The following is a 25,312-nucleotide window of genomic DNA, read 5'->3' as shown; positions in this document are numbered from 1 at the left end:
ATCACTATATCTCTGGAATCCCCCTCTCTATGCTTCCCGTTCTTAAGTTTTGTTTGTGCGTTTTTTACATTCGGTTTGTACACCAGCTTCAAATAGCTGAAAATACTATATTTTTGGTTTTGGAAAATAATACGTTTCACAGCAGTTTAGATGGTACAGTGATTCTCTACACAATGACTGCTTGTTTTGTCACATAAACTGAAATTAGACAAACTATTTAGCAACCAGGAAATGGCGGAGTGATTTCTGCATATTGCACCTTTAAAGTTATCTTTTCAGCAGTTATAAATGTTAGTAACTCATTTGTTAATGGTCAGTGGATTGCCACTTTAGCAGTCATGAATGTTGATAACTCAGTTATAAATGTTTATAGGTTGGTCACTTGAAAATAGGGTATGTTTTAGCGGTTATGCATGTGGGTAAATCATTTATAGATGATTTGAGAGTTCACGCAGTGCTTAGACATACTTATTCTCACTATTGGTTACTCATCACTACATAACACGAGAGAAGATTCAACACTTTGTTAAACATGTCAATGAATGGTGGGTAGGAAGACCAAAACATAAAATGTTGTGAGAGGATACCTCCACTGTTTCACCAACCAAAGGGATTACGGTTACCATTTCACACCAGAGCGTTTACCATTCTTGGGCTATCGCTGATAAGTGATAATCTGGTAATCGAGTAAAGGGTAATGATGATTCAATAATGTCCTGGATGTAAATTTGGCCAGTGCATCAGGGTTTCAAAGGTTGGTCAAGATACATCATGAAAACCAACCTCTTGTGTTCCTGGGACAAAGCAACATTGCATCACACCCAAAAGGGAGAAAATAACTAATATTCAACTATGCAACTATTGAAAATAAGGTTGCATGATTATACATAAGGGTTAATCTTCTAAGCATTTATAAATGGTTAATAACTGGATGTAAATACTGGCTCATTTGGCAAACACTTTCCAGTTATTGCACTATTCTGGCCAATACGATATAACCGTTTATGAATGGTTTATAATGCATTTACAAACGATAAAATAACTCTTAACAACGTCATTATAATCCCTTTATGAACCCTTTACAAATGGAACCTTATTGTAAAGTGTTACCAGGTTGGGGCTTGCCTGAGTTAGAAAACCTCATGATAAAAAATCGAATCAAATGGTATTTGTCACATGCCCCAAATGCAACAGGTATAGATAGACCTTACAATGAAATGCTTACTTACAAACCCTTAAAAATAAGTGTTAATTAAAAAATAGAAAAAATTGTATAAAAGTAACAAATAATTAAAGAGCAGCAGTAAAATAACAAGTGAGGGGGTACTGGTACACAGTCAATATGCTGGGACACCGGTTAGTCGAGGTAATTGAGGTAATATGTACATGTAGGTAGAGTTAAAGTGACAATGCATAGATTATAAACAGAGAGTAACAAAAGAGGGGTCTGGGTAGTCCTTGGATTAGGTGTTTAGGAGTCTTATGGCTTGGGGGTAGAAGCTGTTAAGAAGCCTTTTGGACCTAGACTTGGCGCTCCGGTACCGCTTGCCGTGCGGTAGCAGAGAGAACAGTCTATGACTGGGGTGGCTGGAGTCTTTGACAATTTTTAGGGCAATCCTCTGACACTGCCTGGTAGAGAGGTCCTGGTGGCAGAAAACTTGGCCCCGGTGAAGTACTGGGCCATACGCACTACCCTCTGTAGTGCTTTGCGGACAGAGGCCGAGCAGTTGCCATACCAGGCAGTGATGCAACCCGTCAGGATGCTCTCGATGGTGAAGCTGTAGAACATTTTGAGGATCTGAGGACCCATGTCAAATCTTTTCAGTCTCCTGAGGGGGAATAGGTTTTGTCGTACCCTCTTCACAACTGTCTTGGTGTGCTTAGACCATGTTCGTTTGTTGGTGATGTGGACGCCAAGGAACTTAAAGCTCTCAACCTGCTCCACTACAGCCCCGTCGATGAGAATGGGGGCATGCTCGGTCCTCCATTTCCTGTAGTCCACAATCATCTCCTTTGTCTTGATCACATTGATGAAGAGGTTGTTGTCCTTGCACCACAAGGTCTCTGACCTCCTCCCTATAGGCTGTCTCATCGTTGTCTGTGATCAGGCCTACCACTGTCATCAGCAAACTTAATGATGGTGTTTGCGATGTGCCTGGCCGTGCATTCATGAGTGAACAGGGAGTACAGGGGGGACTGAGCATGCACCCCTGAGGGGCCCCCGTGTTGAGGATCAGCGTTGCGGATGTGTTGTTACCTACCCTTACCACCTGGGGGCGGCCCGTCAGGAAGTCCAGGATCCAGTTGCAGAGGGAGGTGTTTAGTCCCAGGGTCCTTAGCTTAGTGATGAGCTTTGAGGGCACTATGGTGTTGAACGCTGAGCTGTAGTCAATGAATAGCATTCTCACATAGGTGTTCCTTTTGTCCAGGTGGGAAAGGGCAGTGTGGAGTGCAATAGAAATTGCATCATCTGTGGATCGGTTGGGGCGGTATGCAAATTGGAGTGGGTCTAGGGTTTCTGGGATAATGGTGTTGATGTGAGCCATGATCAGCCTTTCAAAGCACTTCATGGCTACAGACGGTAGTCATTTAGGCAGGTTACCTTAGCGTTCTAGGGCACAGGAACTATGGTGCTCTGTTTAAAACATGTTGGTATTACAGACTCATGATTATACATAAGGGTTAATCTTCTGGTTGAAAATGTCAGTGAAGACACTTACTAGTTGGTCGGCACATGCTCGGACTACACGTTCTGTTAATCCGTCGGGCCCTGCGGCCTTGTGAATGTTGACCTGTCTTACTCACAACGGCCACAGAGAGTGTGATCACACAGTCGTCCGATTGAATCTTAGTCCTGTATTGATGCTTTACTTATTTGATGGTTCCTCGGAGGGTGTAGCGGGATTTCTTATAATCTTCCGGGTTAGAATCCCGCTCCTGAAAGGAGCTCTATCCTTTAGCTCAGTGCGGATGTTGCCTGTAATACATGGCTTCTGGTTGGGGTATGTACGTATGGTCACTGTGGGGACGACGTCGTCGATGCACTTATTGATGAAGCCAGTGACTGATGTGGTGTACTCCTCATAGCCACCGGAAGAATCCCGGAACCAATTCCAGACTGTGCTAGCCAAACAGTCCTGTAATGTAGCATCCGCGTCATCTGACCACTTCCGTATTGACCGAGTTACTGGTGCATCCTGCTTGTAAGCAGGAATCAGGAGGATAGAATTATGGTCAGATTTGCCACTCTCGAGGGCGAGAGTTTTGTACCTGTCTCTGTGTAAAGGTGGTCTAGAGTTTTTTTCCCTCTGGTTGCACATTTAACATGCTGATAGAGACTAGGTAGAACGGATTTAAGTTTCCCTGCATTAAAGTCCCCTGCCACTAGAAGCGCCGCCTCTGGATGAGCATTTTCCTGTTTGCTTATGGCCCTATACAGCTCGTTGAGTGCGGTCTTACTGCCATTGATTGTACATTGGCAAATAGGAACAATGGTAAAGGTAGATTACCCTCTAGGCGATGAATCCTAACAAGGCACCCGGACCGTCGTCCACAATATCTGTGTCTATTCCTCCTGCGATTGACGGGGATGAGGGCCCTGTCGGGCGACCCAAGGAAATCCTTCCCGTCCGACTCGTTGAAGAATAAGAATTCCTCCAGTACAGGGTGAGTAATTGCTGCCCTGATATCAATAAGCTCTTTTCAGTCATAAGACACGGTGGCAGAAACATTATGTATAAAATAGTTACAAATAAAGCGAAAAAACATACACAATAACATAGTTGGTTACGGGATCGTAAAACGGCAGCCATTTCCTTTGGCGCCATTATTATGAGCTGCAGACCATACCATTTTCATCTATATTTTTTGTAGCTGCCTATTTACCGCCACAAACAGGTATTGGTACTAAGACCTCACTAAATGAGCTGTAAAAGGCCATAAGCAAACAAGAACATTTACATTCAGAGGCGATATTTCTCGTGGCCAGTGATTTTATTGCGTGGAAACTGAAATCCCTTTTACCTCATTTTTACCAGCATGTCAGCTGTGCAACTAGAGGCAACAAAACTCTAGATCACCTTAATTCCACACACATAAACGTATACAAGGCCCTCCCTCGCCCTCCCTTTAGCAAATCAGGCCATAACTATATCCTCCTGCTTCCTGCTTACAAGCAAAAGCTCAAACAGGAAGTACCAGTGACACGCCCAATACTGAAGTGGTCCAATGAAGTGGATGCTATGCTACAAGACAGTTTCGCTAGCACAGATTGGAAAATGTTCCCGAATTCATCCGATAACATTGAGGAGTTTACCACATCAGTCACCGGCTTCATTAATAAGAGCCCTGATGACGTTGTCCCCACAGTGACCGTACGTACCCCAACCAGAAGCCTTGGATTAAAGGCAATTGAGCTAAAGGCTAGAGCTGCCACGCATTCCCTGTATATAGCCATGTTATTGCCTCGTACCCCTGCACATGCCTCGTACTCCCTGTATATAGTCATGTTATTACCTCAAACCCCTTCACATTGACTCAGTTCTGGTACTCTCTGTATACAGCCATGTTATTACTACTCCCTGTATATAGTCATGTTATTACTACTCCCTGTATATAGCCATGTTATTACTACTCCCTGTATATAGCCATGTTATTACTACTCCCTGTATATAGCCATGTTATTACTACTCCCTGTATACAGCCTTGTTATTACTACTCCCTGTATATAGTCATGTTAACACTACTCCCTGTATATAGCCATGTTATTACTACTCCCTGTATATAGCCATGTTATTACTACTCCCTGTATATAGCCATGTTATTACTGCTCCCTGTATATAAGCATGTTATTTTCTACATCGTTATTGTTTTTCATTATTCACTCTGTATTTATTCCCATAAGTAAGCCTTTCATTGTTAGTCTACACCTGTTGTTTACAAAGCATGAGACAAATAAAATGTGATTTGATTTGATTTGATCGTGTGAACGTAGAGCGTTATAGTCATTGCTCTAAGTGTCCTGATCTGCTTAAGTGGAACACAATCTCCCAAATCGACGGAGCAGCTCCGCTCATCGGTGCGTAAACCTCTTAAGTTTAACAGAACTTGTTCATGTCAGACCTATTTTTAGCAGCCATCCATCCACAAGCCATAATACTCTGTCGTTTTGGGGAGAAAACTATCCCGTTTGTTAGCCTCTGGGGCTGTATTTGTCTGTATGTCGTTGTTGATTCAGACTGGTTGTGGTTCAGTAGCCAATTCATTCCTGCTGCTTATTCAGGTTGAGTTCCATATGGCACCCTATTCCCTACATAGTGCACTACTTTTGACCAGAGCCCTATTGGGCATGGTCAAAAGTAGTGCACTACACAGGCAGCCTGCCTGTTATTTCTCTGTTGTCCATGACATAGAAGGCAGTGATTGAGTACTATGAGAACTGTACTCTGTGGAAACTAGCAGGGAATGGAAGGGCTTTCCTCGCTCCACACACGATGATGATTGATAAATATTTTTCTCGAGGCGGGAGTCTTCACTCAGTGTGTTAAAGATGGGGACATGGTGAGGAGAGAGGAGAGTTGGAGAGCTGGAGACTTCAGTGAGCAAAACCTTCCACTGCCTCTATGTGCTTTCCTGACTGCCTGGCTGCTGCTACTCAGTCAGTATTCCAACACTATTCAGTGTTAGTGGATTGGGCTTTCAATCTTAAGTGACTGATGGTTTTCAGTTAAACGGGAGCTTTTGTTACCTTCATATGGTATTTATTTGATTAATAAATAGTCACATTTGCTGAAAGAAACATGGAATCACACACACTCTTGGGATGTTACGCAATCTAATTGATTGTACATTCCAAGGTCCCAACTCTCTAATCTCTGGTCTCCATACAGTAGCTTTAAAGACACGTGGTGGAATGGTTGACTATGGTTTTAGACCCCATCATAGCACCGAGACTGCACTTGTGAAGGTGGTAAATTACCTTTTAATGGCATCAGACCGAGGCTCTGCATCTGTCCTCATGCTCCTAAACCTTAGTGCTGCTTTTGATACCATCGATCACCACATTCTTTTGGAGAGATTGGAAACCCAAATAGGTCTACACGGACAAGTTCTGCCCTGGTTGAGGATGCCTGGTCTTTCTTTAAAAGTAACTTCCTCACCATTTTAGATAAGCATGCTCCGTTCAAAAAATGCAGAACTAAGAACAGATATAGCCCCTGGTTCACTCCAGACCTGACTGCCCTCGACCAGCACAAAAATATCCTGTGGCGGACTGCAATAACATCGAATAGTCCCCGCGATATGCAACTGTTCAGGGAAGTCAGGAACCAATACACACAGTCAGTCAGGAAAGCTAAAGCCAACTTCTTCAGGCAGAAGTTTGCATCCTGTAGCTCCAACTCCAAAAAGTTCTGGGACACTGTGAAGTCCATGGAGAACAAGAGCACCTCCTCCCAGCTGCCCACTGCACTGAGGCTAGGTAACACGGTCACCACCGATAAATCCATGATTATCGAAAACTTCAAAAAGCATTTCTCAACGGCTGGCCATGCCTTCCGCCTGGCCACTCCAACCTCGGCCAACAGCCCCCCCCCCCCCCCCCCCCCCCCCCCCGCAGCTACTCGCCCAAGCCTCTCCAGGTTCTCCTTTACCCAAATCCAGATAGCAGATGTTCTGAAAGAGCTGGAAAACCTGGACCCGTACAAATCAGCTGGGCTTGACAATCTGGACCCTCTATTCCTGAAACTATCCGCCGCCATTGTCGCAACCCCTATTACCAGCCTTTTCAACCTCTCTTTCATATCGTCTGAGATCCCCAAGGATTGGAAAGCTGCCGCAGTCATCCCCCTCTTCAAAGGGGACGACACCCTGGACCCAAACTGCTACAGACCTATATCCATCCTGCCCTGCCTATCTAAGGTCTTCGAAAGCCAAGTCAACAAACAGGTCACTGACCATCTCGAATCCCACCGTACCTTCTCCGCTGTGCAATCTGGTTTCCGAGAAGGTCACGGGTGTACCTCAGCCACGCTCAAGGTACTAAACGATATCATAACCGCCATCGATAAAAGACAGTACTGTGCAGCCGTCTTCATAGACCTTGCCAAGGCTTTCGACTCTGTCAATCACCGTATTCTTATCGGCAGACTCGGTAGCCTCGGTTTCTCGGATGACTGCCTTGCCTGGTTCACCAATTACTTTGCAGACAGAGTTCAGTGTGTCAAATCGGAGGGCATGCTGTCCGGTCCTCTGGCAGTCTCTATGGGGGTGCCACAGGGTTCAATTCTCGGGCCGACTCTTTTCTCTGTATATATCAATGATGTTTCTCATGCTGCGGGCGATTCCCTGATCCACCTCTACGCAGACGACACCATTCTATATACTTCCGGCCCGTCCTTGGACACTGTGCTATCTAACCTCCAAACGAGCTTCAATGCCATACAGCACTCCTTCCGTGGCCTCCAACTGCTCTTAAACGCTAGTAAAACCAAATGCATGCTTTTCAACCGTTCGCTGCCTGCACCCGCACGCCTGACCAGCATCACCACCCTGGATGGTTCCGACCTTGAATATGTGGACATCTATAAGTACCTAGGTGTCTGGCTAGACTCTAAACTCTCCTTCCAGACCCATATCAAACATCTCCAATCGAAAATCAAATCAAGAGTCGCCTTTCTATTCCGCAACAAAGCCTCCTTCACTCACGCCGCCAAACTTACCCTAGTAAAACTGACTATCCTACCGATCCTCGACTTCGGCGATGTCATCTACAAAATTGCTTCCAACACTCTACTCAGCAAACTGGATGCAGTTTATCACAGTGCCATCCGTTTTGTCACTAAAGCACCTTATACCACCCACCACTGCGACTTGTATGCTCTAGTCGGCTGGCCCTCGCTACATATTCGTCGCCAGACCCACTGGCTCCAGGTCATCTACAAGTCCATGCTAGGTAAAGCTCCGCCTTATCTCAGTTCACTGGTTACGATGGCAACACCCATCCGTAGCACGCGCTCCAGCAGGTGTATCTCACTGATCATCCCTAAAGCCAACACCTCATTTGGCCGCCTTTCGTTCCAGTTCTCTGCTGCCTGTGACTGGAACGAATTGCAAAAATCGCTGAAGTTGGAGACTTTTATCTCCCTCACCAACTTCAAACATCTGCTATCTGAGCAGCTAACCGATCGCTGCAGCTGTACATAGTCTATTGGTAAATAGCCCACCCATTTTCACCTACCTCATCCCCATACTGTTTTTATTTATTTATTTTTCTGCTCTTTTGCACACCAATATCTCTACCTGTACATAACCATCTGATCATTTATCACTCCAGTGTTATTCTGCATAATTGTAATTATTCGCCTACCTTCTCATGCCTTTTGCACACAATGTACATAGACTCCCCTTTTTTCTACTGTGTTATTGACTTGTTAATTGTTTACTCCATGTGTAACTCTGTGTTGTCTGTTCACACTGCTATGCCTTATCTTGGCCAGGTCGCAGTTGCAAATGAGAACTTGTTCTCAACTAGCCTACCTGGTTAAATAAAGGTGAAATAAATTAAATTTAAAAAAATGTAGATCTTATCTGTCAGAAAGATATCCGTTTGTTTCTGTGAATGGTTTGTCCTCTGATAAATCAACTGTAAATGTCGGTGTTCCTCAAGGATCCGTTTTAGGACCACTATTGTTTTCACTATATATTTTACCTCTTGGGGATGTCATTCGAAAACAGAATGTTAACTTTCACTGCTATGCGGATGACACACAGCTGTACATTTCAATGAAACATGGAGAAGCTCCAAAATTGCCCCCGCTAGAAGCATGTGTTTCAGACATAAGGAAGTGGATGGCTGCAAACTTTCTACTTTTAAACTCGGACAAAACAGAGATGCTTTTTCTAGGTCCCAAGAAACAAAGAGATCTTCTGTTGAATCTGACAATTAATCTTGATGATTGTACAGTCGTCTCAAATAAAACTGTGAAAGACCTCGGCTTTACTCTGGACCCTGATCTCTCTTTTGAAGAACATATCAAGACCATTTCAAGGACAGCTTTTTTCCATCTACGTAACATTGAAAAATCAGAAACTTTCTGTCCAAAAATTATGCAGAAAAATTAATCCATGTTTTTGTCTCTTCTAGGTTAGACTACTGCAATGCTCTACTTTCCGGCTACCCGGATAAAGCACTAAATAAACTTCTGTTAGTGCTAAATACGGCTGCTAGAATCCTGACTAGAACCAAAAAAATGTATCATATTACTCCAGTGCTAGCCTCCCTACACTGGCTTCCTGTCAAGGCAAGGGGTGATTTCAAGGTTTTACTGCTCACCTACAAAGCATTACATGGGCTTGCTCCTACCTATCTCTCTGATTTGGTCCTGCCGTACATACCTACACGTACGCTATGGTCACAAGATGCAGGCCTCGTAATTGTCCCTAGAATTTCTAAGCAAACAGCTGGAGGCAGGGCTTTCTCCTATAGAGCTCCATTTTTATAGAATGGTCTGCCTACCCATGTAAGAGGCGCAAACTCGGTCTCAACCTTTAAGTCTTTACTGAAGACTCATCTCTTCAGTGGGTCATATGATTGAGTGTAGTCTGGCCCAGGAGTGGGAAGGTGAACGGAAAGGCTCTGGAGCAACGAACCGCCCTTGCCGTCTCAGCCTGGCCGGTTCCCCTCTTTCCACTGGGATTCTCTGCCTCTAACCCTATTACAGGGGCTGAGTCACTGGCTTACTGGGGCTCTTTCATACCGTCCCTAGGAGGGGTGCGTCACTTGAGTGGGTTGAGTCACTGATGTGATCTTCCTGTCTGGGTTGGCGCCCCCACTACTTGGCCTTGTCTCAGGATGGTAAGTTGGTGGTTGAAGATATCCCTCTAGTGGTGTGGGGGCTGTGCTTTGGCAAAGTGGGTGGGGTTATATCCTTCCTGTTTGGCCCTGTCCGGGGGTGTCCTCGAATGGGGACACAGTGTCTCCTGACCCCTCCTGTCTCAGCCTCCAGTATTTATGCTGCAGTAGTTTATGTGTCGGGGGGCTAGGGTCAGTTTGTTATATCTGGAGTACTTCTCCTGTCCTATTCGGTGTCCTGTGTGAATTTAAGTGTGCTCTATCTAATTCTCTCTTTCTCTCTTTCTTTCTCTCTCTCGGAGGACCTGAGCCCTAGGACCATGCCTCAGGACTACCTGACATGATGACTCCTTGCTGTCCCCAGTCCACTTGGCCGTGCTGCTGCTCCAGTTTCAACTGTTCTGCCTTATTATTATTTGACCATGCTGGTCATTTATGAACATTTGAACATCTTGGCCATGTTCTGTTATAATCTCCACCCGGCACAGCCAGAAGAGGACTGGCCACCCCACATAGCCTGGTTCCTCTCTAGGTTTCTTCCTAGGTTTTGGCCTTTCTAGGGAGTTTTTCCTAGCCACCGTGCTTCTACACTTGCATTGCTTGCTGTTTGGGGTTTTAGGCTGGGTTTCTGTATAGCACTTTGAGATATCAGCCGATGTACGAAGGGCTTTATAAATACATTTGATTTGATTTTGATTTGATTTGACTATGGGCTAATCTGTGAGTACATGCAGTATGGAAATATACAGAATAACATATGTGATGGGATGAAACATAAGTGTAATGTAAAGGAGAAAGAGTGTGTTGCCTGGTTGACCCCTGGTCTGGAACAACTCATAGGGCCCTCTGTGTGTGTGTGTGTGTGTGTGTGTGTGTGTGTGTGTGTGTGTGTGTGTGTGCCTGTCTCTTGAGGTCTGTCTCACTCCCCTGCCCTGGTTCAAAGGGCTAGAGATGGTCTACTGTGCTTCAGTCTAATCCAATCAACACACGTTTAATGTTATGGGGTGACAGGGTAGCCTAGTGGTTAGAGCGTTAGAGCGTAGTAACCAGAAGGTTGCAAGTTCAAACCCCCGAGCTGACAAGGTACAAATCTGTCGTTCTGCCCCTGAACAGGCAGTTAACCCACTGTTCCTAGGCCGTCATTGAAAATAAGAATTTGTTCTTAACTGACTTGCCTAGTTAAATAAATGAAAAATGTCCTCAACAGAACCATGTTACCATGCACCAGCTGATTAACCCTGCATATAGAGGTGTAACTAGTTATCAGATCAACCCTCTAGCCATGCTTTGTGTTCACAACCAAGGCCTAGGGATTCACTGAACCAGTGTCTTTTTAAAGTCCCCTTGGTTCTCAGCCAAAATTAACAAACAATACCTTCCTACTCCTCCATCTCTGCTGAATAAACAAACCTACCTGTCCTTGCCCACTGTGTTGAAAAACACTCAGTGACTAAGAAAACCTGACAATCACCTCCTTCACTGTGCTGTTCCAGAGCCATCTATCTGTCAACACAGACTTCTAGAAGAGTTGTTGCCATGACAGAGCTGTGGGCCAGCTGAAGTGTCAGGGGCTTTTCTCAGTCAGCCAAGGGCTTTTACACAGGACAGGTCATGACCTCAATGAGTGGGTGGATGGTTTAAAGAGACGTCAAGGTTTATTCATAACTGTGTACAGTCTACATGTATAATGATACCACAATCAAATCTATGAGATGTAGATTTGTAGATAAATCTATGAGATGTTTCAAATAGAAACTAGCTTATGATCTAGTTGAAAACATTAGCATGAGTTCATCATGTCCTCTACTTCCTGTCCACCATTTAGATTTTCTGCCCCTTATCCGTTATTATAATAGTGATCTAAATGCTGTCTCTGTATCTGTGTGATAAGGAATTACATTATGTGATTCACACCCATCCAGTTGTTTTATTTTAAAAATACATAATTTTTTATATGACCCACACACAGGTGTAAATGTAAATGTAAATGTCATGTCTCAATCACTACCAATGTCTCTGATTAAATCTTGACCCACCCATCAACATGCTGCCTCTCTGATGTCGGTGATGAACCAAGTCTCTCAGTGTTGTAACAGGAGAAAGCCATCTGTAAATATGTGTTCAAAGCAACATCCTTTCATCTGAGATGTCAAACATTTGGCAGAGCACCAGTGTGAGTAACCCAATGAGCTATCGGCAATAAAGGGGATACAAGGCACTGAAGCATAAAATCACTCAGTGCCTGTCATGATTGAGAAGGTAAAATCTTTCCAATCCTGAACTATTTTCCTTAGCATTGCACTTCTCTCTCTCTCTCTCTCTCTCTCTCTCTCTCTCTCTCTCTCTCTCTTTCTCTCTCTCTCTCTCAATTCAATTTAAATTTTTATTGTCAAGTGGAATAGATAATAAACAAAAGTGAAATAAACAATAAAAACATTTACAGTAAACATTACACTAACAAAAGTTCCAAAAGAATAAAGACATTACAAATGTCACATTATGTGGAAATTGTTAAAGTACAAAAGGGAAAATAAATAAACTTAAACATGGTGTTTGTTCTTCACTGGTTGCCATTTTCTTGTGGCAACAGGTCACAAATCTTGCTGCTCTGATGGCACACTGTGATATTTCACCCAATAGACATGGGAGTTTATCAAAATTGGGTTTGTTTTCGAATTCTTTGTGAAATCTGGGGGAAATATGTGTCTCTAATATGGAAATACATTTGGCAGGAGGTTAGGAATGCAGCTCAGTTTCCACCTCATTTTGTGGGCAGTGTGCACATAGCCTGTCTTCTCTAGAGAGCCAGGTCTGCCTACGACGGCCTTTCTCAATAGCAAGGCTGTGCTCACTGAGTCTGTACATAGTCTAAGCATTCCTTAAGTTTGGGTCAGTCACAGTGGTCAGGTATTCTGCCACAGTGTACTCTATTTAGGGCCAAATAGCATTCTAGTTTGCTCTGGTTTTTTTGTTAATTCTTTCCAATTTGTCAAGTAATTCTCTTTTTGTTTTCTCATGATTTGGTTGGGCCTAATTGTGTTGCTGTCCTGGGGCTCTTTGGAGTCTGTTTGTGTTTGTGAACAGAGCCCCAGGACAAGCTTGCTTAGGGGACTCTTCTCTAGGTTAATCTCTCTGTAGGTGATGACTTTGTTATGGAAGATTTGGGACTCGACTCCTTTTAGGTGGTTATAAACTCAGCAAAAAAAGAAATGTCCCCTTTTCAGGACCCTGTCTTTCAAAGATAATTTGTAAAAATCTAAATAACTTCACATATCTTCATTGTTTCCCATGCTTGTTCTGGGGCTCTGTTTCCCATGCTTGTTCTGGGGCTTGTTCAATGAGCCAAAAACAATTAATGAACATGCACCTATGGAATGACCGTTAAGACACTAACAGCCTACAGACGGTAGGCAATTAAGGTCACAGTTATGAAAACTTAGGAAACTAAAGAGGCTTTTCTACTGACTCTGAAAAACACCAAAAGATAGATGCACAGGGTCCCTGCTCATCTGCGTGAACGTGCCTTAGGCATGCTGCAAGGAGGCACGAGGACTACAGATATGTGGCCAGGGCAATAAATTGCAATGTCCGTACTGTGAGACGTCTAAGACAGCGCTACAGGGAGACAGGATAGACAGCTGATTGTCCTCGCAGTGGCAGACCACGTGCAACAACACCTGCACAGGATCGGTACAGCCGAACATCACACCTGCGGGACAGGTACAGGATGGCGACAACAACTGCCCGAGTTACACCAGGAATGCACAATCCTTCCATCAGTACTCAGACTGTCTGCAATAGGCTGAGACAGGCTGGACTGAGGGCTTGTAGGCCTGTTGTAAGGCAGGTCCTCACCAGACATCACCGGCAACAACATCGCCTATGGGCACAAACCCACCATCGCTGGACCAGACAGGACCAGCAAAAAGTGCTCTTCACTGACGAATCGGGAGTGATGGTCGGATTCACCTTTATCCTCAAAAGAATGAGCGTTACACTGAGGCCTGTACTCTGGAGCGGGATCGATTTGGAGGTGGAGGGTCCGTCATGATCTGGGGTGGTGGGTCACAGCATCATCGGACTGAGCTTGTTGTCATTGCCCGCAATCTCAATGCATTACAGGGAAGACATCCTCCTCCCTCACGTGGTACCCTTCCTGCAGGTTCATCCTGACATGACCCTCCAGCATGACAATGCTACCAGCCATACTGCTCGTCCTGTGCATGATTTCCTGCAAGACAGGAATGTCAGTGTTCTGCCATGGCCAGCGAAGAGCCTGGATCTCAATCCCAATGAACACGTCTGTGACCTGTTGGATCGGAGGGTGAGGGCTAGGGCCATTCCCCCCAGAAATGTTTGGGAATTTGCAGGTGCCTTGGTGGAAGAGTGGGGTAACATCTCACAGCAAGAACTGGCAAATCTGGTGCAGTCCATGAGGAGGAGATGCACTGCAGTACTTAATGCAGCTGGTGGCCACATCAGATACTTTTGATTTTGACCCCCCGTTTGTTCAGGGACATATTATTCCATTTCTGTTAGTCACATGTCTGTGGAACTTGTTCAGTTTATGTCTCAGTTGTTGAATCTTGTTATGTTCATACAAATATTTACACATGTTAAGTTTGCTGAAAATAAACGCAGTTGACAGTGAGAGGATGTTTCTTTTTTTGCTGAGTTTAGAATTTAACAGCTCTTTTCTGGATTTTGATCATTAGTGGGTATCAGCCTAATTCTGCTCTGCATGCATTATTTGGTGTTTTACATAGTACACATTTTTGCAGAATTCTGCACACAGAGTCTCAATTTGATGTTTTGTCTAATTTTGTAAATTCTTGGTTGGTGAGTGGACCCCAGACCTCACAAACATGAAGGGCAATGCTTTCTATAACTGATTGTTTTAAATGCGGAAGACACATTTCAGTTGAATGCATTCAGTTGTACAACTGACTGGGTATCCCCCTCTCCATTTCCTTTCCTTTCACTTTCAAGTATTCTTAGCCAGATCTTTATTGGTATGTCAAATTCTATGTTCCTTTTGATGGCATAAAAGGCCCTTCTTGCCTTGTCTCTCAGATCGTTCACAGCCTTGTGGAAGTTACTTGTGGCGCTGATGTTTAGACCGAGGTATGTATAGTTTTTTGTGTGCTCTAGGGCAACGGTGTCTCAATGGAATTTCTATTTGTGGTCCTGGCAACTGGACCTTTTTTGGAACACAATTATTACTGAGATTTACTGTCAGGGCCCAGGGCTGACAGAATCTGTTCAGAAGATCTTGGTGCTGCTGTAGGCCCTCCTTGGTTGGGGACAGAAGCACCAGAACATCAGCAAATAGTAGACATTTGACTTCAGATTCTAGTAGGGTGAGGCCGGGTGCTGCAGACTGTTCTTGTGCCCTCGCCAATTCGTTGATATATATGTTGAAGAGGGCGGGGCTTAAGCTGCCTCCCTGTCTCACCCCAGGGCCCTGTGGAATGAAATGTGTGTGTTTATTGACAATTGTAACTGCACACTTGTTGTTTGTGGATATGGATTTTATAATGTCGTATGTTTTCCCCCCAACACCACTTTCCATAAATTTGTAAAGCAGGCCCTCATGCCAAATTGTGTCAAAAGCGTTTTGAAATCAACAAAGCATGAGAAGACTTTGCCTTTGTTTGTATTTGTTTCTTTGTCAATTAGGGTCTGTCATACAGTAGTTTGTTAAAAGCCAATTTGGCATTTGCTCAGTACGTTGTTTTCACTGAGGAAGTGTACGAGTCTGCTGTTAATGATGTTGCAGAGGATTTTCCCAAGGTTGCTGTTGATGCATTTCGCACAGTAGTTATTGGGGTCAAATTTGTTTCCATTTTTGTCAGTAGGGTGATCAGTCCTTGGTTCCAAATATTGGGTTAGATGCCAGAGCTAAGGATGATGTTAAAGAGTTTAAGTATAGCCAATTGGAATTTGTGGTCTGTATATCTTATCATTTAATTTAGGATACCATCAACACCACAGGCCTTTTTGGGTTGGAGGGTTTGTATTTTGTCCAGTAGTTCATTCAATGTAATTGGAGAATCCAGTGGATACTGGTAGTCTTTAATAGTTGATTCTAAGATTCGTTTTTGATCATGTATACATTTTTGCTGTTTGTTCTTTGTTATAGGGCCATATTGGAGAAGTGGTTTATCCAAACATCTCTGTTTTGGATAGATTACTCTTCGCGTTGTTGTTTGTTTAGTGTTTTCCAATTTTCCCAGAAGTGGTTAGAGTCTATGGATTCTTCAATTACATTGAGCTGATTTCTGAAGTGCTTTCTTTTTCCGTAGTGTATTTCTGTATTGTTTTAGTGATTCACCATAGTGAAGGCATAGGCTCTGGTTTTCTGTCTCCATGTTTTTGGTTGGACAGGTTTCTCACTTTCTTTCTAATGTTTTTGTATTCTTCTTCAAACCATTTGTCATTGTTGTTAATTTTCTGAGGTTTTCTGTTTGACATTTTTTTAGATTTGAAAGAGAAGCTGATAGGTCATGTTCACTATCACAGTTAAACGTTTTGTCCATGAAGTTGTCTAAAAGGTATTGAATTTGTTGTTGCCTAATTGTTTTTTAGTAGGTTTCCACACTACTTTACTTCCATCTATAGCATTTGTTAATATTACTCAGTTCCTTTGGCTTTGATGCCTCATGATTTAGTATTGGTCTGTACAAGTAGACTGTGATTTTGCTGTGATCGGATAGGGGTCTCAGTGGACTGACTGTGAACGCTCTGAGAGACTCTGGGTTGAGGTCAGTGATAAAGTAGTCTACAGTACTACTGCCAAGAGATGAGCTATAGGTGTACCTGTACCTACCGTAGGAGTCCCCTCGAAGCCTACCGTTGACTCTGTACATACCCAGCGTGCGACAGAGCTGCAGGAGTTGTGACCCATTTTGGTTGGTTATGTTTTTGTAGTTGTGTCTAAGGTGCATCTCTCTCTCTCTCTCTCTCTCTCTCTCTCTCTCTCTCTCTCTCTCTCTCTCTCTCTCTCCACTTCGCATCACTCCACACCAGGGATCTCTGTTCCCAAAGCCAGTGACACGAACGGACCCTCTGGCTCTCCTCTCCGGGTTTCAAATAGCCTTTTCCCTGTGTCTAACGTTTTGTCATCTGGTACAGTGATATTATGTGAATTATCCTGCCTACGCTGATGCTGGAGAGGTGCCTTGTGGGTGATTCATCACCTGCTTGGTCGAGCGGTTGGTTTCTCTCGGTCTGACATGCAGAGAGAGCGCCAGGTGCAGGGGGGTTAATTGAGGGCGATTAAGGTGATTCATACGTTTGTTTGAAGTGAAAACACAAGACAGAACGGCTTGTGTTACAGCCCAAATATTTTTGGGGAAAAACCATCAGCGTGGGTGTAGTGGAGGGGGGCTGAGGGGGTAAGGGGAGGGCGGCTGAGGGGGTAAAGGGAGGGGGGCTGAGGGGGTAGTGACAAATGCGATCAGGTTGTGTGTGAGTAAGTGTGGCAGGCAGGTAGGCCTGATGGGGATGGTGTGTGGAAACAGAGCCCTGTGCTGTGTGCACTGAGGGGGAAAGAGTAATATTGACACGAAGCTAGCTGGTTATAAAGAGCTCCTGTTTCTATTACACTATCCACTCTCCTGATTGTCTCTGGGAGACCAACGGCTCAGTTTGCCTTGCCGTGACTTCTGTGACTGTTTGACAATAGTGTCTGTGTGTGTCTGTGTGTATCTGAGTGTGTGTGTCTGTGTGTTTGTCTGTGTCTGTGTGTAACAATTATTCCAAGATGGCGTAGCAGTGCAGACTTGTTTGTCATTAATAAACAATAAATAAAGGTAAATAAAAATAAATTGTGTAAATTTGTCTTTTTTTGTATATATATCAATCTCTTTTTCCATTTTTAAATTAAATATACCTTCCGGCAACCCGCCTCACCCAATGTGATGCGGATCTGCTATTTTTAGACTCTATAGCTAGAACCTCCATCAACAGCTAGCCATCAGATGCTAGCCAGCTAATTAGCTACTAGCTATTTATTGTTAGCCACTGTTAGCCACTGCTAGCGGCCTTTACCTTTAGCTCAGATCCCATTCGCTTTTAGCTTGGATAATACCCGCCAGTCTGCACAGCGCGATATCAACCCTGAGCATATCGGACTGCTTTTCTCCACTATATCACCAGATTCCTGCCGTAAGCTCCCGGCCTGCTCAGTGGACCCTATGATCATTCGGCTACACAGCTGATGCCTCCCGGACTCTTCATTAACACGACTAGAAGCCACTACATCACCGGATTCCTGCCGTAAGCTCTGGACCATTACTCTGAGTCATCTCAGCTAGCTAGTTGCTACCGAGTGGCTCAGCCCCGAAGCTAGCCTTGAGCCAGGCCCATCTCCCGGCCTGCTCAGTGGACCCTATGATCACTTGGCTACACAGCTGATGCCTCCCGGACTCTTCACTAACATGACTAGAAGACACTACATCACCGGATTCCTGCCGTAAGCTCTGGACCTTTGCATCGGTTCATCACAGCTATCTAGCTGCTACCGAGTGGCTATAGTGGCTAACGCCCTTGTCCCGAAGCTAGCACGCGAGCCAGGCGCAGCTAGCAAACAAAATTACTCCAGCTACAATACCTCTTTTGCCAATTGGCTTGGACCCTTTGTCGAAACGGTGCCCTGCCGATCCATCACGACTGGTCTGCCGATGTAATTCCGTCCGTTGTGCCCTCAACTGGCCTTTGCCGGACGTCGGTGAAGACTCTTCTGCTAGCCCCGGCTTGCTATCTTTATGAACGCCATGTCTCCCACTTGCTAGCGTTGAAACGACTACCTAACGGCTTCCCTGTTTCATCTATTGCTGTTCACTGGACACTATGATCACCTGGCTACATAGCTGATGCCTGCTGGACTGTTCATTAATCACGGTACTCCATTTAGTTTATTTTGTTTATCTGTTGGCCTCAGCCTCGAACTCAGGCCCTGTGTGTAGTTAACTGACCCTCTCTGCCCACTCATTGCCGTTTTACCTGTTGTTGTTGTCTTAGCTGATTAGCTGTTGCTGCCTTACCCGTTGTTGTCTTAGCTAGCTCTCCCAATCAACACCTGAGACTTCTTTATGCCTCGTTTTATGTCTCTCTCTCTAATGTCAATATGTCTTGTATACTGTTGTTTAGGGTAGTTATCAAAATATATTTTAAAATATCTGTGTGTGTCTGTGTGTATCTGTGTGTTTCTGTGTGTGTCTGTGTGTATCTGTGTGTGTTGTTTTGTATCTATGTGTGTCTAAGCAGAGGGTGTGTTTTATGGAGTAAGTGTGTGTGTATGAATCTTAAGAAGTGTGTGTAGCTGTGTGCTTTTATCTGTAATGTGTGTATCTGTGTGAATCTACGAGAGGGTGTGTTTTCTTTTTGTCTTACTTGAGAGTGTGTGTTTGAGATTGCTTGTGCGCATGTGTGCGCACGTACGTGCGCGTGTTTGTGTGGGCGTTCACGCTTGTCCACACACCCAGTGCAGTGTGAAAGTACCAGTGGAAACCCTGAAGTCATGTCTAATACTGCTCATCTGAATCAAATAGGCTACTGCCACAGTCACCATCACATGGACGGGAGGCAGTCAATACTGTTGCATACTAACAGATTATATTACATTTACCTTCAGAGCATTAAATCCATTATTTTTTCAATTTAAGTAAATTAAGTGTCAGTGGAAGACTTTCAGATTCATGGCTATATTTACCCACCATGAATGTATCCGTGTTTATTAAATGTTGTATTACGCTGCTTTGCTCAGGCCTGCAGTGAACCCTGTTAGAAATCTGTTGGTGCAATATGATTACAAGTAACCATATACTAGGTGTCTACAGGGCGGTGGAGGCTGCTGAGGGGACAACGGCTCATAATAAGGGCCGGAACGTAGCGAATGGAATGGCAGCAAACACCTGGAAACCATGGAAACCATGTGTTTGATGTATTTGATACCATTCCACTGATTCCGCTCCAGTCATTACCATGAGCCCGTCCTCCCCAATTAAGGTGCCACCAACCTCCTGTGGTATTGAGTGATATATTAATCCCTGCCTATATGTACATGTCTACCTCTAGTACTCCAGTATATCTGCACAATGTAAATGTGGTACTGGCACTGACCTGTATATAGCATCCTCTCTAATTTCTTGTTTTATAAATTTTATTTGATTAGTTATACTATGTTGATATTGAATACTGACTGCACTGTTAGGAAGGGCTTGCAAGCTGAGCGTTTCACTGTTCGTGTGCATGTGAAAAATAATATGGGAACTTAAAAAAATATTGAATAATTAATGTTGAATGTGGTCAGTCAGTTGGAGCATAGAGAATGAGTGTGTTTCTCGAGATCTATAGGCTTGAATCAATATGGATCTAGCTACTCATAGGCCCATGAAGGTTATCTGTCAAAACATAGACTTACCATCAAATTAGAGGAACAATTTAATTTCAAAGAGAAATCAGCCTGGCTCTGTGTGAGACACTATGAGCGTCAGTTACAGCTTCATTCACCTTGTATCTAACGGCAGTCAGAATAGACGACTGGAATAGGGAGGCCTGTTTGATCTCTGTGAATGATTCTAACATATGCTGCACAGGAACCCGAGACGCATAATAACAGCCTTTTATTGGCACTATATTGTCACAGCTATTAGAGTAACTTATATTTCAGACTGTAACCCATTCCTGGTTTTCCTCTCTCTCTCTCTCTCTGCTGGTGTTCTCTGTGAGTGGAGGCTAGTTATGTTAGCTATGGTTAGGCTAGCTATGTCTGTAAAGCTAATCCCATGTGGTAAATAGCTTTTAAATAGCCTGCTGTTATTGGCAGGTGAAGGGCAGCTGCATTGACCACAGTAAAGCCTAGGGTTTAGCTCAGCTGGCTAACACAGTCTTGTGGCGTGAAAGAGACCTGGATTCAAACTCCAATCAGTCGCATACAGTACATTTTCTCAATACTACTCAATACTCAATACTCAATACTACTCAATACTCAATACTACAATACTACAATACTACATCTTGCCTTGCTTCACCCTGCCAGCGCTTCCCCAGCACCCCACCCTCCAGCTCTCTGCCTCTGCCAGCTGTTATTCCCCAGAGGTCTCGTAACCCAACATCACAACAGTTTTATAACTCCCTCACTTTTCCCCTTTTACGGGCTTGTCCCCCGTGGAAATCAATCATTTTTAAGAGGGTGCCAATAAGTTAGGTTTGGGGCTTTACAGACGGACATCCAAATAACATTGTGGTGGGTTGCCTTACCAGGACTGGGAATATGTAAGACATGTTGTTGGTGTGAGTTACTGTGGGGTAAAATCAGAACCAGGCTGGGTAAATATCACATTAATGGTTCACAGGGTGGAGGACCAAGGCTATTTTCAGTGCTGTTATTGCTGCCACCCTCGGCCCATAAAGTTCCTGAACTCTCCTGGCTGGGCTGGCATGCCTTGGCCCTGGTATGATATGAAGGGTGAAGGTGTGAATGTTGAGGCTGGGGTGGGCTATGAAGGTTAAAGTTGGATCCACAGCTCAGCATGGAGGGGATGAGGCAGGAATATCCTCCCACCTATTCGTTGCAGTAAGTAATTTATAATTAAACTCAAACAGAGTGCCCTTGAATCACATGTGGCTGTCACTGGTGATGTAGTGGTGCTTGACCTTATTGTTACATGAGATGAAGGAGAAGATCATTGTTTCCGATTGACAATGCATCATCATCATCATCATCATCATCACCATAATCATCATTGTTATCTTCATTACTGCTCATGCCCCAGCAGCAGCTCACAGCCCTTGGCCCTATTGGCCTATGAGGCAGAAAGGGGCTGAGAGAAGCAGGCTGACAGAGGAGAGGTTGTGGTTGTTTGGTTTCTAATATTGCAGAGGTAGGGCTCCAGCGGCCAAGCCAGACCTTGTGACAGAAAGAGTATTGCTGTACAGCTACAACTGTGGGCACCAGAGGCTGTTGGCTGTTCATTGACCTGAGAAGACAGTGGCAGGAGAGGGGAGTTCCACACACAACCCAAGTGGATAAAAAATCCCAGACCGGGGAGATGGAAGTGGGGGGAGGGAGGGAGAGAACTCTATACGGCCTGTTTCAAAGATGTTTCTAAAGTTATGAAATGTCTATTCCGCAGTGGCTGTCTCAGTTACACAGCCTGTCTATTACTGAGTCTCCTGTTTGAGCTTCTGTAAGTGTTATGTGGGGTGGTTAGCCCAAACCCAAATGTTGTATATTAGGAGAGGCTGAAAGTCGAGCCCAGAGGCTTGTTATTTGTGAAGGTCCTGCTCCTACTAAGTTTGTAGGGACAAATCATATTCCTGAGAAATAGGGTGACTATTTTACTGTAGTTTCAGTATCTGTTACACTGCTTGGTTACCGACTAGGTTTCTGTTGCTGTATTATTCCATATTGGAAATACTATACTGTGTTGTATGTGACTATGTTGACAATAAGTTGTGTGTTCCCCAGTGCTGGGGAACAGGGCAGGGCTGGGGAACAGGGCAGGGTGAGGGCTGGGGAACAGGGCAGGGTGAGGGCTGGGGAACAGGGCAGGGTGAGGGCTGAGGAACAGGGCAGGGCCAGAGCTGGGGAACAGGGCAGGATGAGGACTGGGGAACAGGGCAGGGTGAGGGCTGGGGAACAGGGCAGTGTGAGGGCTGGGGAACAGGGCAGGGTGAGGGCTGGGGAACAGGGCAGGGTGAGGGCTGGGGAACAGGCCAGGGCTGGGGAACAGGGCAGGGCGAGGGCTGGGGAACAGGGCAGGGTGAGGGCTGGGGAACAGGCCAGGGCTGGGGAACAGGGCAGGGCAGGGCTGGGGAACAGGGCAGGGCCAGAGCTGGGGAACAGGGCAGGGTGAGGGCTGGGGAACAGGGCAGGGCGAGGGCTGGGGAACAGGGCAGGGTGAGGGCTGAGGAACAGGGCAGGGCCAGAGCTGGGGAACAGGGCAGGGTGAGGGCTGAGGAACAGGGCAGGGCAAGGGCCGGGGAACAGGGCAGGGCGAGGGCTGGGGAACAGGGCAGGGCCAGAGCTGGGGAACAGGTCAGGGCAGGGCTAGGGCCGGGGAACAGGGCAGGGCCAGAGGTGGGGAACAGGGCAGGGTGAGGGCTGAGGAACAGGGCAGGGTGAGGGCTGAGGAACAGGGCAAGGGCCGGGGAACAGGGCAGGGCGAGGGCTGGGGAACAGGGCAGGGCCAGAGCTGGGGAACAGGGCAGGGCAGGGCGAGGGCCGGGGAACAGGGCAGGGCCAGAGGTGGGGAACAGGGCAGGGTGAGGGCTGAGGAACAGGGCAGGGTGAGAGCTGAGGAACAGAGCAGGGCCAGAGCTGGGGAACAGGGCAGGGTGAGGGCTGGGGAACATGGCAGGGCAGGGCAGGGCGAGGGCCGGGGAACAGGGCAGGGCCAGAGGTGGGGAACAGGGCAGGGTGAGGGCTGAGGAACAGGGCAGGGTGAGGGCTGGGGAACAGGACAGGGTGAGGGCTGAGGAACAGGGCAGGGCCAGAGCTGGGGAACAGGGCAGGGTGAGGGCTGGGGAACAGGGCAGGGCAGGGCGAGGGCCGGGGAACAGGGCAGGGCCAGAGCTGGGGAACAGGGCAGGGTGAGGGCTGAGGAAAAGGGCAGGGTGAGGGCTGGGGAACAGGGCAGGGTGAGGGCTGAGGAACAGGGCAGGGCCAGAGCTGGGGAACAGGGCAGGGTGAGGGCTGGGGCACATGGCAGGGCAGGGCAAGGGCCGGGGAACAGGGCAGGGCCAGAGCTGGGGAACAGGGCAGGGTGAGGGCTGAGGAACAGGGCAGGGTGAGGGCTGGGGAACAGGGCAGGGTGAGGGCTGAGGAACAGGGCAGGGCCAGAGCTGGGGAACAGACTAGGGTGAGGGCTGAGGAACAGGGCAGGGCGAGGGCTGGGGAACAGGGCAGGGTGAGGACTGAGGAACAGGGCAGGGCCAGAGCTGGGGAACAGAGCAGGGTGAGGGCTGAGGAACAGGGCAGGGCGAGGGCCGGGGAACAGGGCAGGGCAGGGCGAGGGCTGAGGAACAGGGCAGGGCGAGAGCTGGGGAACAGGGCAGGGTGAGGGCCGGGGAACAGGGCAGGGCAGGGCGAGGGCTGAGGAACAGGGCAGGGTGAGGGCTGAGGAACAGGGCAGGGCTGGGGAACAGGGCAGGGTGAGGGCTGGGGAACAGGGCAGGGTGAGGGCTGGGGAACAGGACAGGGTGAGGGCTGAGGAACAGGGCAGGGCCAGAGCTGGGGAACAGGGCAGGGTGAGGGCTGGGGAACAGGGCAGGGTGAGGGCTGGGGAACAGGGCAGTGTGAGGGCTGGGGAACAGGGCAGGGTGAGGGCTGGGGAACAGGGCAGGGTGAGGGCTGGGGAACAGGCCAGGGCTGGGGAACAGGGCAGGGCGAGGGCTGGGGAACAGGGCAGGGTGAGGGCTGGGGAACAGGCCAGGGCTGGGGAACAGGGCAGGGCAGGGCTGGGGAACAGGGCAGGGCAGGGCGAGGGCCGGGGAACAGGGCAGGGCCAGAGCTGGGGAACAGGGCAGGGTGAGGGCTGAGGAACAGGGCAGGGTGAGGGCTGGGGAACAGGGCAGGGTGAGGGCTGAGGAACAGGGCAGGGCCAGAGCTGGGGAACAGGGCAGGGTGAGGGCTGGGGCACATGGCAGGGCAGGGCAAGGGCCGGGGAACAGGGCAGGGCCAGAGCTGGGGAACAGGGCAGGGTGAGGGCTGGGGAACAGGCCAGGGCTGGGGAACAGGGCAGGGCAGGGCTGGGGAACAGGGCAGGGCAGGGCGAGGGCCGGGGAACAGGGCAGGGCCAGAGCTGGGGAACAGGGCAGGGTGAGGGCTGAGGAACAGGGCAGGGTGAGGGCTGGGGAACAGGGCAGGGTGAGGGCTGAGGAACAGGGCAGGGCCAGAGCTGGGGAACAGGGCAGGGTGAGGGCTGGGGCACATGGCAGGGCAGGGCAAGGGCCGGGGAACAGGGCAGGGCCAGAGCTGGGGAACAGGGCAGGGTGAGGGCTGAGGAACAGGGCAGGGTGAGGGCTGGGGAACAGGGCAGGGTGAGGGCTGAGGAACAGGGCAGGGCCAGAGCTGGGGAACAGGGCAGGATGAGGACTGGGGAACAGGGCAGGGTGAGGGCTGGGGAACAGGGCAGTGTGAGGGCTGGGGAACAGGGCAGGGTGAGGGCTGGGGAACAGGGCAGGGTGAGGGCTGGGGAACAGGCCAGGGCTGGGGAACAGGGCAGGGCGAGGGCTGGGGAACAGGGCAGGGTGAGGGCTGGGGAACAGGCCAGGGCTGGGGAACAGGGCAGGGCAGGGCTGGGGAACAGGGCAGGGCAGGGCGAGGGCCGGGGAACAGGGCAGGGCCAGAGCTGGGGAACAGGGCAGGGTGAGGGCTGAGGAACAGGGCAGGGTGAGGGCTGGGGAACAGGGCAGGGTGAGGGCTGAGGAACAGGGCAGGGCCAGAGCTGGGGA

This window comes from Oncorhynchus clarkii, chromosome 5 (genome assembly GCF_045791955.1).
Source record: "Oncorhynchus clarkii lewisi isolate Uvic-CL-2024 chromosome 5, UVic_Ocla_1.0, whole genome shotgun sequence".
NCBI classification, from domain to species: domain Eukaryota; kingdom Metazoa; phylum Chordata; class Actinopteri; order Salmoniformes; family Salmonidae; genus Oncorhynchus; species Oncorhynchus clarkii.
The sequence above is the reverse complement of the archived record's forward strand: the minus strand, read 5'-3'. Positions refer to the sequence as shown.